Raw genomic sequence first — 15,475 nt, 5'->3', positions numbered from 1 at the left:
CCTGTTTGAAAATAGGTACGGGTACTGGGGTGGCAGCATAGATGACACTGCCGCCTCCGTCTCAAGCGCTCCGAAAGGTCCTTCAATAAGCACCTTTGCTACTGGCAGACACACGCTATGAGCTTCCACGGCTTGCTTGATCCATGCGCACTCGCCCGTGAACATATGGGGTTCTACGTAAGACGGGTGAACTACATCCATCGTAGCTGCGGAATCGCGAAGCACTCGGCACTCTTTCCCGTTCACGAGGAGGTCTCGCATGTAAGGCTCGAGAAGCTTCATGTTCTCGTCAGTGCTGCCTATTGAAAAAAACACAACTTTTGGTGTTGTTTCCGGACACTGCGCCGAAAAGTGACCCGGCTTCTGGCACGTATAACACACGCGCGCTCGCCTCATCTCGAACCGCTTTCTGCGTTTGGCTGCCGCCGTCTCTTTACGTTTGGTCGGACTGCTTTCACTCGCATCCTCACTACGCGTGTCCCCCTTTAATCTCATGGGCGTGAATTTCGGCCTCTCAAACTTCGAGCCAAATTCACCCTTTTGACCGTCCTTAGCTCCGCGAGCCCGACGCGTCACAAACTCCTCGGCTAGCTCAGCGGCTTTAGCCACCGTACAAACGTCTGGCCTATCCAAGACCCAGTACCGCACGTTCTCCGGTAACCGACTATAAAACTGTTCTAGCCAGAAACACTGCAGAACTTTATCGTGGTCACCAAATGCTTTCTCTTCTTTGAGCCACTCCTGCATGTTTGACATAAGCTTGTACGCAAACTCTGTGTATGACTCACTTCTGCCTTTCTCATTTTCCCGAAACTTCCGACGGAACGCCTCCGCAGACAGCCGGTACTTTTTTAGAAGACTCGATTTCACTGTGTCGAAATCCTCTGCCTCCTCTCTATCCAAGCGAGCGACTACGTCGGCCGCCTCGCCGGGTAACAAAGTGAGCAAGCGCTGTGGCCACGTTTCCCGAGAGAACCCCTGCTTCTCGCACGTTCGCTCAAAGTTAACCAGGAACAAACCAATGTCCTCTCCAAGCTTAAACGGCCGCATCAGGTCAGTCATTTTGAACAATACGCGTTCTCCTGCACCGTGTGCCTGACTTCCATTACGAGCGCGTTCCATCTCTACCTCGAGACGCTTCATTTCCAAAGCATGTTCGCGCTCTTCTTTTTCTTTCTGCTCTTTAAGTTCGCGCTCCTGTTTCTCTTTTTGCTCTTTAAGTTCGCGCTCCTGTTTTTTGGACCTCTCCTCAATAGTCTCAAGGCATTCCGACAGCTCGTCATCCTCAGCCTCTAACTCAAGAATAGCCTTTAGCAGTTCTGGTTTTCTGAGTTTGTCCGAGACATCCAGACCCAACTCTCTTGCAAGCTCCAACAATTTCGGTTTGCGCAACGACTTCAAATCCATGGCTGCTCTGAATGCTGCTTTCTCTACTGCTTACTATTGTCTTGCCGCAAACTAACCCGGCAGCAACGACAACCACAATTACCAGCTCTGTTTCTGACACTAACAAAAGCCTGGCAAAGCTCAGAAGAAGAAAGTCCCGCACTCACCAAACCTCGCAGTCAAGAGTTCAGCGCAGTCGTTCCGCTGCAGGCAACCAGTCATCACACAGGGCTCGTTGCACTGCTCCCGGATCGTTGTTGAGCTGCTCAGCATACAGTCAACTGCATCTCTTTGCCGCTGGCCTCCGTTGTCGCGATCTCACCGCTGGCAGACAGTTATTTGAAGTCGGAGGCGATCTCACCGCTGCCAACCAGATGTTTGGAGTCGGAGGCGATCTCACCGCTGCCAACCAGTTGTTTGGATCCCACCGATGGCAACGGTTGTTGGGAACTCGGCGCTGACGCCCGTGGTTGTACCTGGGTCGCAAGCCCTAAGGGTAGCGTTGGCCTGGCGGCCTGGGGTACAACTGGAAGCATCCGAAGGTCCCGGCAAAGCATGAGTCGACTGGTAACAACAAAACAACTTGTTTATTTTAACATCGCAAAGAGTTGGCGGTCAGGTTGACCGAAGTAGAGAGACGGGAGAGCACTTTACTCAACAGAAGAAATCGGAGCCCTCCTTTTGGCGTCCGGGGGCAGCTGTTTTTATACTCTCGCAGTTGAGGGCAAGAAGGAACCCCTCAATAGACGAGCACGTGATTGTACAATGGGCTAAGGTGACGCACACTGCCGCCGGTCGGGCCCAAAGACTGGAAGGAGAGGGTGACCCCTTGCTTTCGCATCGCCTGGTTCGGGCACAATGACTGGAAGGAGAGGGTGACCCCTGCTGTCGCATCGCCTGGTTCGGGCACAATGACTGGAAGGAGAGGGTGACCCCTGCTGTCGCATCGCCTGGTTCGGGCACAATGACTGGAAGGAGAGGGTGACCCCTGCTGTCGCATCGCCTGGTTTGGGCACAATGGCACATACACTCACACACACACATGAAGACACGTGGCATCGGAACATGCCTGGAAACGCCTGGAAACACCTGGCGGGGAGCGTTGCGGCGACGCCGAACGGGCCAAAATGTCTGCCGCCCCGCCGCAGTCGCGCCGGCAAAACCGCGTGTCGCAGGCGAAACGCAACAGCCAGTTAACAAATCGATTCGATGCCCATGCGATTAATTCGAGATGCGTTCAGTTGTCACCATCTATTCAATGGTCACGCGCATCGCTGTTGCTTCGTTAGTTCAACCTTCTTTGTTTAGACTGATCCAGGGACCAGGAAAGGGATTTAGTTCGTGGTCAGCAGGTCTGTATGCTCGTGGAACGAGTTGCGGTAGGAGAAAACACCAGTTGCGCTTAACTTTGCCTTTCGCTTCATTATTTCCTCGAGTGATGGCTCGCCGCGATGCTGGCAGATCCTCGGAACCCGCGATATGGGTTAGATAAGGTGAAAAATAAGATAATTAGAGGCAGCGTCCATCATTAAACCCTGCAATAACCTTTAAACCCATAAGCAATATGACTGTCACCCATTACCTCGTCTGGTTTTTCCCTAATTGTACAGCACCTTTCACGCAAAATTGGCAACTGGAAACAACAGTCACAAAGGAGTTGAGAAATTAAGCGGTTTAATGAGGGAGAGAGCCAAGGCAACATCCAAACAGGAAGAAAAAGCGAAAATTAACAATTTTAACCGTTGTTTATGAAAATATTTATGGATGAACATCCTTTTATTTAAAAAGGAAGTAGAGAACAATTCCGTGTGTTTTGAATGGCGCCTCACGTATCGATCTCTCTGCTGTGCTTATGTAGGCGTTTTTCTTACCTTCCGCGGTGGGCGCAGTAGGTCTAGAACCGCAGCGTACTGCGCTCTACGGGGTTGTACGGCCGGGACTGGCGGCCACGCACCGTTACGCAACTTCCCAAATAACAATACGAGTCCATTTTGGCACGTAACTTTGTAGAGCAGTAAACGAGGGATCCAAGAGAAGTGTGATTGTTTCGCAAATATATATTTATAATTCTTCCAGAGCTAATTAAGGAAACAGGGCAGGCAAAGTTTCCGATAAAAATCAATTTTTTTGTTTTTGTGTATATTAAAATCTCTATTCCTTCCTTAACACGGCCCAGTGTTTCATTTGCGCGCACGCGAAATAATTACCTCAAAATCAACATTTTTCTAAAACTAGGCAGCATCCAGCCACGCCACATTTGACACAAACTCGGGATCTGTGCCTCTCCTAAACTGAAAGAAAATTTTTTTTTCACCACCTATATTTTGTCACGTTTAGCGGAATGGCTGTTACTCATCTGGCAACAGTAAAAACCTAGCTAGCATATTTCACTTAGCCAAACGAATCCTGAGACGTGGCGTTTTGCTCCTGCTTCGGCGCGTTTTCGCGGACAATCGAATTTGTTTATACTTTGGTGCTGGTTATTTAGCGGTAATGCAATGATGAAGCCAAAGAAGTGCTTTAAAAAACGTCTCTTCCACGGAAACCGGCATAAGTCTATCTCCAATGACGCCAATTCTCCGCAACACAATCCAGGAGTCGGCGCCGCGGCCACCACGTGCGCGTCTGCATCGAAGCTTTCGCACTCGGCGGAACGCTTGTAGCGGAACGCCGGTGTTTCAGCAGCTCTCAAAGCCTGAGGTTCTCCAGAAATGTCTCCATGGAAAAACTCAGATTGCGAAAGAGGCGTTCAACAACGTTGTATGGGAGCGCGCTCCGAAGAATGTCTTTCTTGGCCTCAAGACGCTGGAAACAGCGACAGTGCATGCTGTGCTAACTTTTAATGACCGCAGCATTGCTCGAGCCGACATTTTGAGGTCATTCGGAGTTTCTCCAGGACGGTTCACAGTCCAGTGGTTGCGCGAAGCTGACCGGCGGCGACTGTACTTTGCAGAGAGGGCTACACGACTGGTCACTAAGGAGGCCCGGAAAACAAGGTAGCTAGCACAGAAAAGAAGTGTTGACGATGGAGGGGACTACCACGCTGGTGGCTATTGAAAATATGCGCCAGAATTCGTTTCTATAGTCCTATATTGCAATAAAGCTCTTTCTTCCACTTCAAAGCCAATTATCTCAAAACACCAAATTTTGCTGCATTTGACTCTTTTTTTCAGAAACTACAAGCGCTAGGGAGATAACATTTTGCAGATATTGAGCAAACATTACACACAGTCTACTGAACCAGGATTATAAATATTCTTTTATGGGATTTTTGTTTACGGGCTATTTACTGCAGATTTCGGCTCTAAAATTTGGTGGGTCCAGTAAAGAAAATAAAATAAATAAACTAACCTTTTAAAAATAATAATCCTGGTTCAGTAACACTGCCTAACATTGCTGATTACAATGCCACCAAGGTTAATGTTCTAACCCCAGCAGATCATGAGAAAAAGGGTCACGAACATAGCCTAAAATGCATGGCAAGAATAGGACCTGCCCTGTCCCCTTAAAAAAATGCTGCTATAGTCGGATGCAACTTAAGTCTGCAGCGAAGCTCCGCCCAAGTCCTCACAACCGCCAGCCGCTGTTGCTCTGCGAAGCGGCATATAATTAGTACTTCAATGTTTTCTTGTTACCCAAATAAAGCTATAACCACAAAAATAAAATTATTAACGCGCAAATTTATACGTTTTCCCTCGCCTATTATAGTGGAATGGCGAAAGCCTAATTCTTTATTGAACTGAAGTAAAATGCTTGCTTCGCTGCAACTGTTTATTGCCAATGTTACGTTTCGCCTACGACGCGCGGTTTAGCCGGCGCGGCTGCAACAAAGCGGCAGACATTTTGGCCCGTTCGGCGTCGCCGCTACGCCTCCCCGCCAAGCGCGTCCAGGCATGTTCCGATGCCACGTGTCTTCATGTGCGTGTGTGAGTGTATGTGCATATTGGTGCCCACGCTTGTCGAAGCGCGGCAGCCGGGGAGAGGAGCTCCCAACAACTGTGAAGCGAGGGGGTCTGACAGGCGCCGACACGACAGTGTGAGCCACCTTCTCCTCCCCATTGTGCCCGACCGGCGGAGACACGACAGTGTGAGCCACCTTCTCCTCCCCATTGTGCCCGACCGGCGGCGACACGACAGTGTGAGCCACCTTCTCCTCCCCATTGTGCCCGACCGGCGGCGACACGACAGTATGCGTCACCTTATCCCATTGTACCCGAGCGGTACAGTCACGTGCTCGTCTATAGAGGGGTTCCTTCTTGCCCTCAACTGCGAGAGTATAAAAGCAGCTACCCCCGGACGCCAAAGGAGGGCTCCGATTTCTTCTGTTGAGTAAAGTGCACTCCCGTCTCTCTACTTCGGTCAACCTGACCGCCAACTCTTTGCGATGTTAGAATAAACAAGTTGTTTTGTTGTTACCAGTCGACTCATGCTTTGCCGGGACCTTCGGATGCTTCCAGTTGTACCCCAGGCCGCCAGGCCAACGCTACCCTTGGGGCTTGCGACCCAGGTGCAACAACGGGCGTCAGCGCCGAGTTCGCAACAAATCGCACCAGCGGTGCGACCACAACAACTGTCTGCCAGCGGTGAGATCGCGACAACGGAGGCCAGCAGCGAAGATATGCAGTAGACTGTATGCTGAGCAGCTCAACGACGATCCGGGAGCAGTGCAACGAGCCCTGTGTGATGACTGGTTGCCTGCAGCGGAACGACTGCGCTGAACTCTTGGCTGCGAGGTTTGGTGAGTGCGGGACTTTCTTCTTCTGAGCTTTGCCAGACTTTTGTTAGTGTCAGAAACAGAGCTGGTAATTGTGGTTGTCGTTGCTGCCGGGTTAGTTTGCGGCAAGACAATAGTAAGCAGTAGAGAAAGCAGCATTCAGAGCAGCCATGGATTTGAAGTCGTTGCGCAAACCGAAATTGCTGGAGCTTGCGAGAGAGTTGGGTCTGGATGTCTCAGACAAACTCAGAAAACCTGAACTGCTAAAGGCTATTCTTGAGTTAGAAGCTGAGGATGACGAGCTGTCGGAATGCCTTGAGACCATTGAGGAGAGGGAGACTGCAAAAAGACAGGAGCGCGAACTTAAAGAACAGAAAGAAAAAGAAGAGCGTGAACGTAAAGAACAGAAAGAGCGAGAGCAACAAGAGCGCGACCGTCAACACGCTTTGGAAATGAAGCGTCTTGAGGTAGAGATGGAACGCGCTCGTAATGGAAGTCAGGCACACGGTGCAGGAGAACGCGTATTGTTCAAAATGACTGACCTGATGCGGCCGTTTAAGCTTGGAGAGGACATTGGTTTGTTCCTGGTTAACTTTGAGCGAACGTGCGAGAAGCAGGGGTTCTCTCGGGAAACGTGGCCACAGCGCTTGCTCACTTTGTTACCCGGCGAGGCGGCCGACGTAGTCGCTCGCTTGGATAGAGAGGAGGCAGAGGATTTCGACAAAGTGAAATCGAGTCTGCTAAAAAAGTACAGGCTGTCAGCGGAGGCGTTCCGTCGGAAGTTTCGGGAAAATGAGAAAGGCAGAAGTGAGTCATACACAGAGTTTGCGTACAAGCTTATGTCAAACATGCAGGAGTGGCTCAAAGAAGAGAAAGCATTTGGTGACCACGATAAAGTTCTGCAGTGTTTCGGGCTAGAACAGTTTTATAGTCGGTTACCGGAGAACGTGCGGTACTGGGTCTTGGATAGGCCAGACGTTTGTACGGTGGCTAAAGCCGCTGAGCTAGCCGAGGAGTTTGTGACGCGTCGGGCTCGCGGAGCTAAGGACGGTCAAAAGGGTGAATTTGGCTCGAAGTTTGAGAGGCCGAAGTTCACACCCATGAGAGCAAAGGGGAACACACGTAGTGCGGATGCGAGTGAAAGCAGTCCGACCAAACGTAAAGAGACGGCGGCAGCCGAACGCAGAAAGCGGTTCGAGATGAGGCAAGCGCGCGTTTGTTATACGTGCCAGAAGCCGGGTCACTTTTCGGCGCAGTGTCCGGAAACAACACCAAAAGTTGTGTTTTTTTCATTATGCAGCACTGACGAGAACATGAAGCTTCTCGAGCCTTACATGCGAGACCTCCTCGTGAAGGGAAAGAGTGCCGAGTGCTTCGCGATTCCGCAGCTACGATGGATGTAGTTCACCCGTCTTACGTAGAACCCCATATGTTCACGGGCGAGTGCGCATGGATCAAGCAAGCCGTGGAAGCTCATAGCGTGTGTCTGCCGGTAGCAAAAGTGCTTATTGAAGGACCTTTCGGAGCGCTTGAGACGGAGGCGGCAGTGTCATCTATGCTGCCCTCCCAGTACCCGTACCTATTTTCAAACAGGTCCGATCACCTCCTGCGCGAGAAGGGGCTTTTGTTTGGTGAGGCTAGCGTTCAGGCCTTAACCAGATCGAAGGTTCGGGAGCTCGCTGCAAAGGCGGTAGTTGCGGGGCCGACGTTATCAAACAATGAGAAAGGGTCAGAGGCGCAGCAAGCCGATATTCAGAGCACGCCCGAACTGAATAAACTTGAGTCTGTAACGTTAAAGGCACCAGATACCGGAGAGGAAAATCCCGATGCGGGAAAGTTAGAAAAGCTATCTGCAGATTTGCTCATCGCGCCTACGTCAGACGGACTTGATAGGTTGCTAAAAGTCAGCCGGTCGGCTTTGATTGCCGAGCAAAAGAAGGATGGTAGCCTAGAAAACATACGCTGCAATGTCAAGGAAGGTACCGCCAGGAAAAATGCGCGTTTTGTGGAAAGAGGTGGAGTCCTGTACCGGAAGTATCTAGACCGCAGAGGAGTGGAGTTCGATCAGCTGATCGTGCCTCAATGCTATCGTCAGGATCTGTTGCGCTTGTCGCACGGGGGTTCGTGGTCCGGACACCTAGGAGTTAAGAAAACTGAGGACCGTCTCTTGCAAGAGAACTATTGGCCAGGGTGTTTTCGGGACGCAGACCATTTCGTGAGGACATGTGACACCTGTCAGCGGGTGGGCAAACCAGGGGACAAATCGAGGGCGCCGTTGAAGTTGGTACCTATCATTACGGAGCCTTTTAGACGGCTCGTTCTTGATACAGTGGGACCTCTGCCGGTAACAGCCACGGGGTACAGACACATTTTGACTGTGATCTGCCCAGCGACAAAGTTCCCTGAAGCAGTGCCGCTTAAAGAACTCAGCTCAGTTGAGATAGTCAATGCACTACTGTCCATATTTGCGCGAGTTGGTTTCCCTGCGGAAATCCAATCAGATCAGGGCACAGTGTTTACTAGCGCTTTGACGACAACTTTTCTCGAAAGGTGTGGGGTAAAGCTGTTACACAGCTCAGTGTACCACCCACAGTCGAATTCCGTTGAGAAGCTCCACTCCGTCATGAAGCGCGTGTTGAGAGCATTGTGTTTTGAACATCAAACTGACTGGGAGCTGTGTCTGCCTGGGGTGATGTTTGCATTAAGGACCGCGCCGCATGCAGCTACGGGGTTTTCGCCAGCTGAGCTGGTGTACGGTCGCTCGCTTCGGTCTCCGCTTCGCATGCTTCGAGAATCGTGGGAAGGCAGGGGCGACGACCCAGTCGTGGTGGAGTACGTGCTTAAGCTCCTCGAACGCTTAAGAAGGGCACAGGAGTTGTCAGGTGAAGCAATGACAAAGGCCCAGCAGAGGGCCAAGGTTTATTATGATCGGACAGCCAGGGCCCGTCGTTTTGAGGTGGGCGATGAGGTCATGATATTGCGCACATCGCTAAACAACAAACTAGACGTGCAGTGGGAGGGCCCAGCACGAATTGTTCAGAAACTGTCGGACGTTAACTACGTGGTGAGTCTGCCAGGAAAGCGGAAAGCACAGCAAGTTTACCACTGTAATCTGCTCAAACCCTATAAACAAGGGGAAGCAGTGGTGTGCATGATGGTCAACGTTCCTGAAGAGCTTCCGGTCGAGCTTCCGGGACTAGGCTCAGTGACGAACAGGGAAGACACCGGTCAAGTCATTCGTGACCTTATCAGTAAAGCACCGCTGTCGCCTGAGCAGAAAACCGAACTACACCAGCTCTTACAAGAGTTTCAAGGTCTGTTCTCTGAGAGGCCTGGTAGGACTTCTGTACTTACTCATGATATAGAACTTACCTCCCCAGAGCCAGTACGATCCAAGGCGTATCGGGTGTCACCCCGCCAGAACGATATTATGGAGGCTGAGGTAAAGAAAATGCTACAGCTCGGTGTTATTGAGGCAGGTGAGAGTGATTATACCTCCCCTTTGATTTTAGTTGAGGTACCGGGCAAGGAACCTCGTCCTTGCGTCGACTACCGCAGGCTTAATTCCATCACTAAGGATCAAATTTATCCGATCCCTAACATCGAGGAGCGCCTTGAGAAAGTTAGTAGCGCTCAGTTTATTTCCACCCTAGATCTTGTCAGGGGTAATTGGCAGGTTCCACTTACAGTAGAGGCTAGTAGGTATGCGGCGTTCATTTCACCAATGGGAACATTCCGTCCTAAAGTGTTGAGTTTTGGTTTGAAGAACGCGCCATACTGTTTTTCAAGCCTCATGGATAAAGTGTTGCGGCGACAGCAAGAATTCGCTTTACCGTATCTAGACGACGTAGCGATATTCTCCGCATCCTGGTCTGAGCATATGGCACACTTGCGGGCAGTGCTAACCCGCCTGCGCGAAGCGGGCTTGACAGTCAAGGCTCCTAAGTGCCAGTTAGCACAGGCCGAGGTTGTCTACCTCGGTCACGTGATTGGTCAGGGTCGTCGCCGCCCCTCTGAAATAAAGGTGGCCGCTGTGCGAGACTTCCCGCAACCACGCACGAAGACCGATATTCGGTCGTTCTTAGGTGTCGCCGGCTACTATCAGAGGTACATCCCCAGGTACTCTGATATCGCGGCTCCCCTGACGGATGCTTTAAGAAAAACAGAGCCTCAAACAGTCGTCTGGGACGAGACAAAGGAAAGAGCTTTTAGCGCCCTAAAGAGTGCCCTAACAAGCCAGCCTGTGCTACGATCGCCAGACTATACAAAAGGGTTCGTTGTTCAGTGCGATGCTAGTGAGCGAGGCATGGGCGTTGTACTGTGCCAACGGGAAAATGGAGAAGTAGAACACCCCGTCCTGTATGCTAGTCGTAAGCTGACCAGTCGTGAGCAGGCGTATAGCGCCACCGAGAAAGAGTGTGCATGTCTCGTGTGGGCCGTTCAGAAATTGTCATGCTATCTAGCCGGCTCGAGGTTTATCATTGAGACGGATCACTGCCCTCTCCAATGGCTGCAGACAATCTCTCCCAAAAATGGCCGCCTCCTGCGCTGGAGCCTCGCTTTGCAACAATATTCCTTTGAGGTGCGTTACAAAAAGGGGAGTCTCAACGGTAACGCCGATGGCTTAAGTCGAAGCCCCTAACGTAGGAATCAGCCTCAAAATTGTTTGTCACTGATGTTTTTCTTCCTGAGGCAGGATTTTTAACATATTGCTTTTGTTTAGTGTTTCAAAGTGATGACATGCTTTCTAGTGTAATTTTCCAATTTGTGGACGCGTTCTAAGTGCTGCTAGACTACTGTAAGGAACTAGGCAGTGGTATAGAAGGGGAAAGAGCCTGGCAGGGCTTAGTGAGGGTTGTGCCGTGCTTGCTGACTGAGCGGTTGAGTTTCAGCGTAGTTCTAACGCTTGCCGGGAACGAGAACAAAAATGTGAACTCTCCCGAAGTCACTTTGCAGTGTCCTGTGCGAACCTGAACGAGAGAACGAGGCCTTCTCTGTGCGCTGCGCTCAAGAAACGTCGAGGGACGCCCGACTTCGGTTATGAGCATCATCGAGCGACATCCCTCCGGACAGCGGATGCAGTCCCCTGTCCATCGGGATCTCCGTCCCCCGGCGGGGCGGTCTGTTACGTTTCGCCTACGACGCGCGGTTTAGCCGGCGCGGCTGCAACAAAGCGGCAGACATTTTGGCCCGTTCGGCGTCGCCGCTGCGCCTCCCCGCCAAGCGCGTCCAGGCATGTTCCGATGCCACGTGTCTTCATGTGCGTGTGTGAGTGTATGTGCATATTGGTGCCCACGCTTGTCGAAGCGCGGCAGCCGGGGAGAGGAGCTCCCAACAACTGTGAAGCGAGGGGGTCTGACAGGCGCCGACACGACAGTGTGAGCCACCTTCTCCTCCCCATTGTGCCCGACCGGCGGCGACACGACAGTGTGAGCCACCTTCTCCTCCCCATTGTGCCCGACCGGCGGCGACACGACAGTGTGAGCCACCTTCTCCTCCCCATTGTGCCCGACCGGCGGCGACACGACAGTATGCGTCACCTTATCCCATTGTACCCGAGCGGTACAGTCACGTGCTCGTCTATAGAGGGGTTCCTTCTTGCCCTCAACTGCGAGAGTATAAAAGCAGCTGCCCCCGGACGCCAAAGGAGGGCTCCGATTTCTTCTGTTGAGTAAAGTGCACTCCCGTCTCTCTACTTCGGTCAACCTGACCGCCAACTCTTTGCGATGTTAGAATAAACAAGTTGTTTTGTTGTTACCAGTCGACTCATGCTTTGCCGGGACCTTCGGATGCTTCCAGTTGTACCCCAGGCCGCCAGGCCAACGCTACCCTTGGGGCTTGCGACCCAGGTGCAACAACGGGCGTCAGCGCCGAGTTCGCAACAAATCGCACCAGCGGTGCGACCACAACACCAAGTTTCACTTCATTTGGCAGTGAAGTTTCATGAGTAAAACGGGGTCACCAGTGAAATTAACTGTACCGGAGACTTTCGAAGAGTGAAATGCTCAGGCTCCATACACTTTGTCCATGTCTGTTGCACACCTCATAGACTCTTCAAGAATAGCAGACGTTCCGGAGGTATCAAGTACGACGCTATTTTGAAAAGGCCCCATGACGACGATTTTGTTTGCTTCTGTGATTGGCTGGCGCAGTAACACAACGCCGCGCGGTTTGTGTGCCTTGGCTGCCAATTGCTGTTTTTTAAGGTGCATTCTACTATAGTAATCTTTATTTTATACTTTCGCTTGTTTACTTGTTCTTAGCATTGTTCTTGTTGCGCTTATTTCCTGCGCGAGTCCATTTGACGTGGTTCCTTGCTTGCCAAGTGAAGGAGAGGTGTATATCACACGGCGTACGTGTGAGATACATCTTATTTCATTTCTCTTTCGCGGGTTTGCGCGTCTTGATGGCTGATGGTGGGCGCTATTCACATTTGTACAAGTAAAGGTACATAGCTACATAGCTTGCGATATCCAAGCCACAAATCTTCTCTACTCACGCGTTTTTAAAGAAGGAACTGTGGTTGAGGCATAGCAGCAGAAAGAAGCCGACATATACTTCAATAAGTACAGCTCGAGCAACTCATCCCTCAAGCTACACGAAGGGAACAAGCGCGCGCGGCAGCCGAGCGAGCCAGAGTGCGCGGCGTCCTGGCCGTGACGTCACTCGCACCTCGCAAGAGGACGCCACTCCAAGTTCTCGCCACTAATGCTCTGTGCGAACGAGTTTTAAAGCGAATGATTTACCGGCCGCGAACTTGCGATTTCGCCGTGGGGGTGCTCCGAGGAGGCACATGACGTCACAACGCGCGTCTCGCCGCGGATATTTCTCTCTCTCTCTCCCTAGTGACTACTGCGCATGTGCCACTAGTAGCACCGATGCACAAGTGTTCCGCCGCTGCGCAGCGCCGGGCCTTACCGCCTCCGCCGTTTGGTATGACGTCACACCGCGTTCCTCGTCGTTGCGCTCGCCTCCGCTCGCTTCGCCAGCTGCGTCGCATGCCTGATAACATGTCGGAGGATTGAAAAGGAGAGCTCGCGCGCGCCGCAACCACAGTTGAGGCGGCAGTATGGACGGCGACAATCCTGATATGCAGGAGGAGGCCTGGAATCGACATCGCAACGAGATGAAGAGTAAACGAATCGCCCAGGAAACAGACGAACAGCGCGCCGAACTACTGGCTAAACGCCGCAACATAGCTAGACAACCAGACTAACCTGGAGTTGCAATGAAGATTAACCAAGGCTAACCATGCTATGCCTTAGCTTTCGCTACGTATATCCTGGCATAGCCGAGCTAAACCATTGCCAATTCTTACTCAATAATTGGAGGGAGCTCTCGCCCTAGCGTTGACGGGAGCTGTAGGCGGAGCAGTTCAGCCAGCGTGGGAATCATGGGTAGCACATAGATTTAGCTGAACTTCTTCCGTCAAACGGCTTCGTAAGTTTGTAGTTTTCAGCAAAGTACTGGGCAATGAATAAGTGAATAAACAGTATCGGAGTAGTGCGACGGCAGGATTCGAGCACAGGACCTCGTATTGAAACCACTACGCCACGGACACGTATATCTTCAGGTCGCATAGAACGCCCTAATGAATTTATCGCAGGCAAGCGAGCGCGGTTCGATTTGGCGACCTCGATAGGCTGAACCGCTGCAATGGGTAGCGATCGTGCGCGTTCGCGGAGTCTTCTGCATTTAGAAAAGTATAACTTGCTCTGAAACCTAGGACAATGAAGCCAAATAAGCGTAATGAACAAAGCCACAAGCACGAAGGTCAGCAGGAAGATAGCACCAGAGTTTCCTTTAGTGATTATTGTATGAAACTATATGGTGAAAACGTTAGAATCGCACAGAGGAAACGTATATTCACGAGACACCGATAGCAGTCCACTTGCAGCGTCACTTCGAGATAATACACAGAAAGAGTTCCCCTGGGAGTTGTCTACGGCATTGTGCCACTTGCTCATCTCCACGCAGCCCTGTGTAATTATCAATCTTATTGATCCGACCAGTATAAACTATTCATCATCATCATCATCATCAGCCTGGTTACGCCCACTGCAGGGCAAAGGCCTCTCCCATACTTCTCCAACAACCCCGGTCATGTAGTAATTGTGGCCATGCCGTCCCTGATAAACTATTATCAACCTTTGTTGATCGTCAACGTTATCAGAGTCGATCCGATCGTTATCGACCCTTATCTGTCCTTATCGGACATGGTACGACCATTATCAACTCTTATCGGTCCCCATAAACCTTACTGAACCTGATACCACTCTTACCAATCCTTAGCGGTGCTTATTAACCTTATCAGAATAGTTCCGACCCTTATCGTTCTTTGGCACATTATCCATCTGCGTCGAACCATTACCAACCGTGATAAGACCCACATAAACCCTCATCATTCCTTATCACTTTTATCAACTCGTTTACCACTTATCTGTCTGTGTTGCGCGACGTGAAACGCATGAGTCCTCTGAGATCGGCGACATTTCGGAGAAAGTCGACAACCTCAGAAACACACACACAAACGGCGTTCCGAGCACAGCTGCATGCGCCTGATGCTGTCGGCGCAGCTATGCTCGGAACGCCGCCTCGACGCTTATGCCGAGGCCATGAGAAACGCGCGGGCTAATTGTAAACTCCCGCACAGCGACATTGCCAGGGTTAACCTTAACGAGGGCTGATGGTGCCGCCGCAGAATAGTTCGTGCTTAGCCAGGGCTAAACCGCCAGCCATTTTTTTTTTTGCCCGATCGGACTGTCGTGCGGCTTCACCGAGCATCTTATAAAAAGCAAAAAAAAAAAAAATTCTTTTGTCACCGAAGTTCTCGTAATCTAAAGAAGCTGATTTTCAGAGAATAATGCAAGCTTTCTAAATGGCGGTGACGGGCACGTGCTTCAAGACATGCGGACGCACCGGGATTGACGTCCTTAATCTCGGTTGGCCTCCTTTTTACGAGTCCGTTTGCGCGTTTGCGGGCAGGTGCCTGGCCGCGTTATTTTCCCTGCCACAGACATCGATTTCTTATTTTTCTTTTCATTTCTTCTTTTCTTTTTGTGTAGGGGACGTGTACAAGCCGAGTACCTCTTCCGAGGGCTTGGTAAGCAACGGTAGTAAATGCATAGAATCATCTGTAACTGGTGAACGTTCAAAGACCTGCTTCACTGAAGAGAGAGAGAGAGAGAGAGAGAGAGAGAGAGATGCAAATGAGAGAAAGGCAGGGAGGTTAACCAGAGGTAAAACCTCCGGCTTGCTACCCTGCACTAGGGGAAGGGAAAGGGGAAGTAAAGACGGAAAGAAGAGCGTGACAAAAATAAGCGTGAGAAAAAAAATATGAAAAGGGACGGAATGGGATCATTATAGTCTTCCTAA

This window comes from Dermacentor variabilis, chromosome 6 (genome assembly GCF_050947875.1).
Source record: "Dermacentor variabilis isolate Ectoservices chromosome 6, ASM5094787v1, whole genome shotgun sequence".
NCBI classification, from domain to species: Eukaryota; Metazoa; Arthropoda; class Arachnida; order Ixodida; family Ixodidae; genus Dermacentor; species Dermacentor variabilis.
This window is presented reverse-complemented; position numbering follows the sequence as displayed.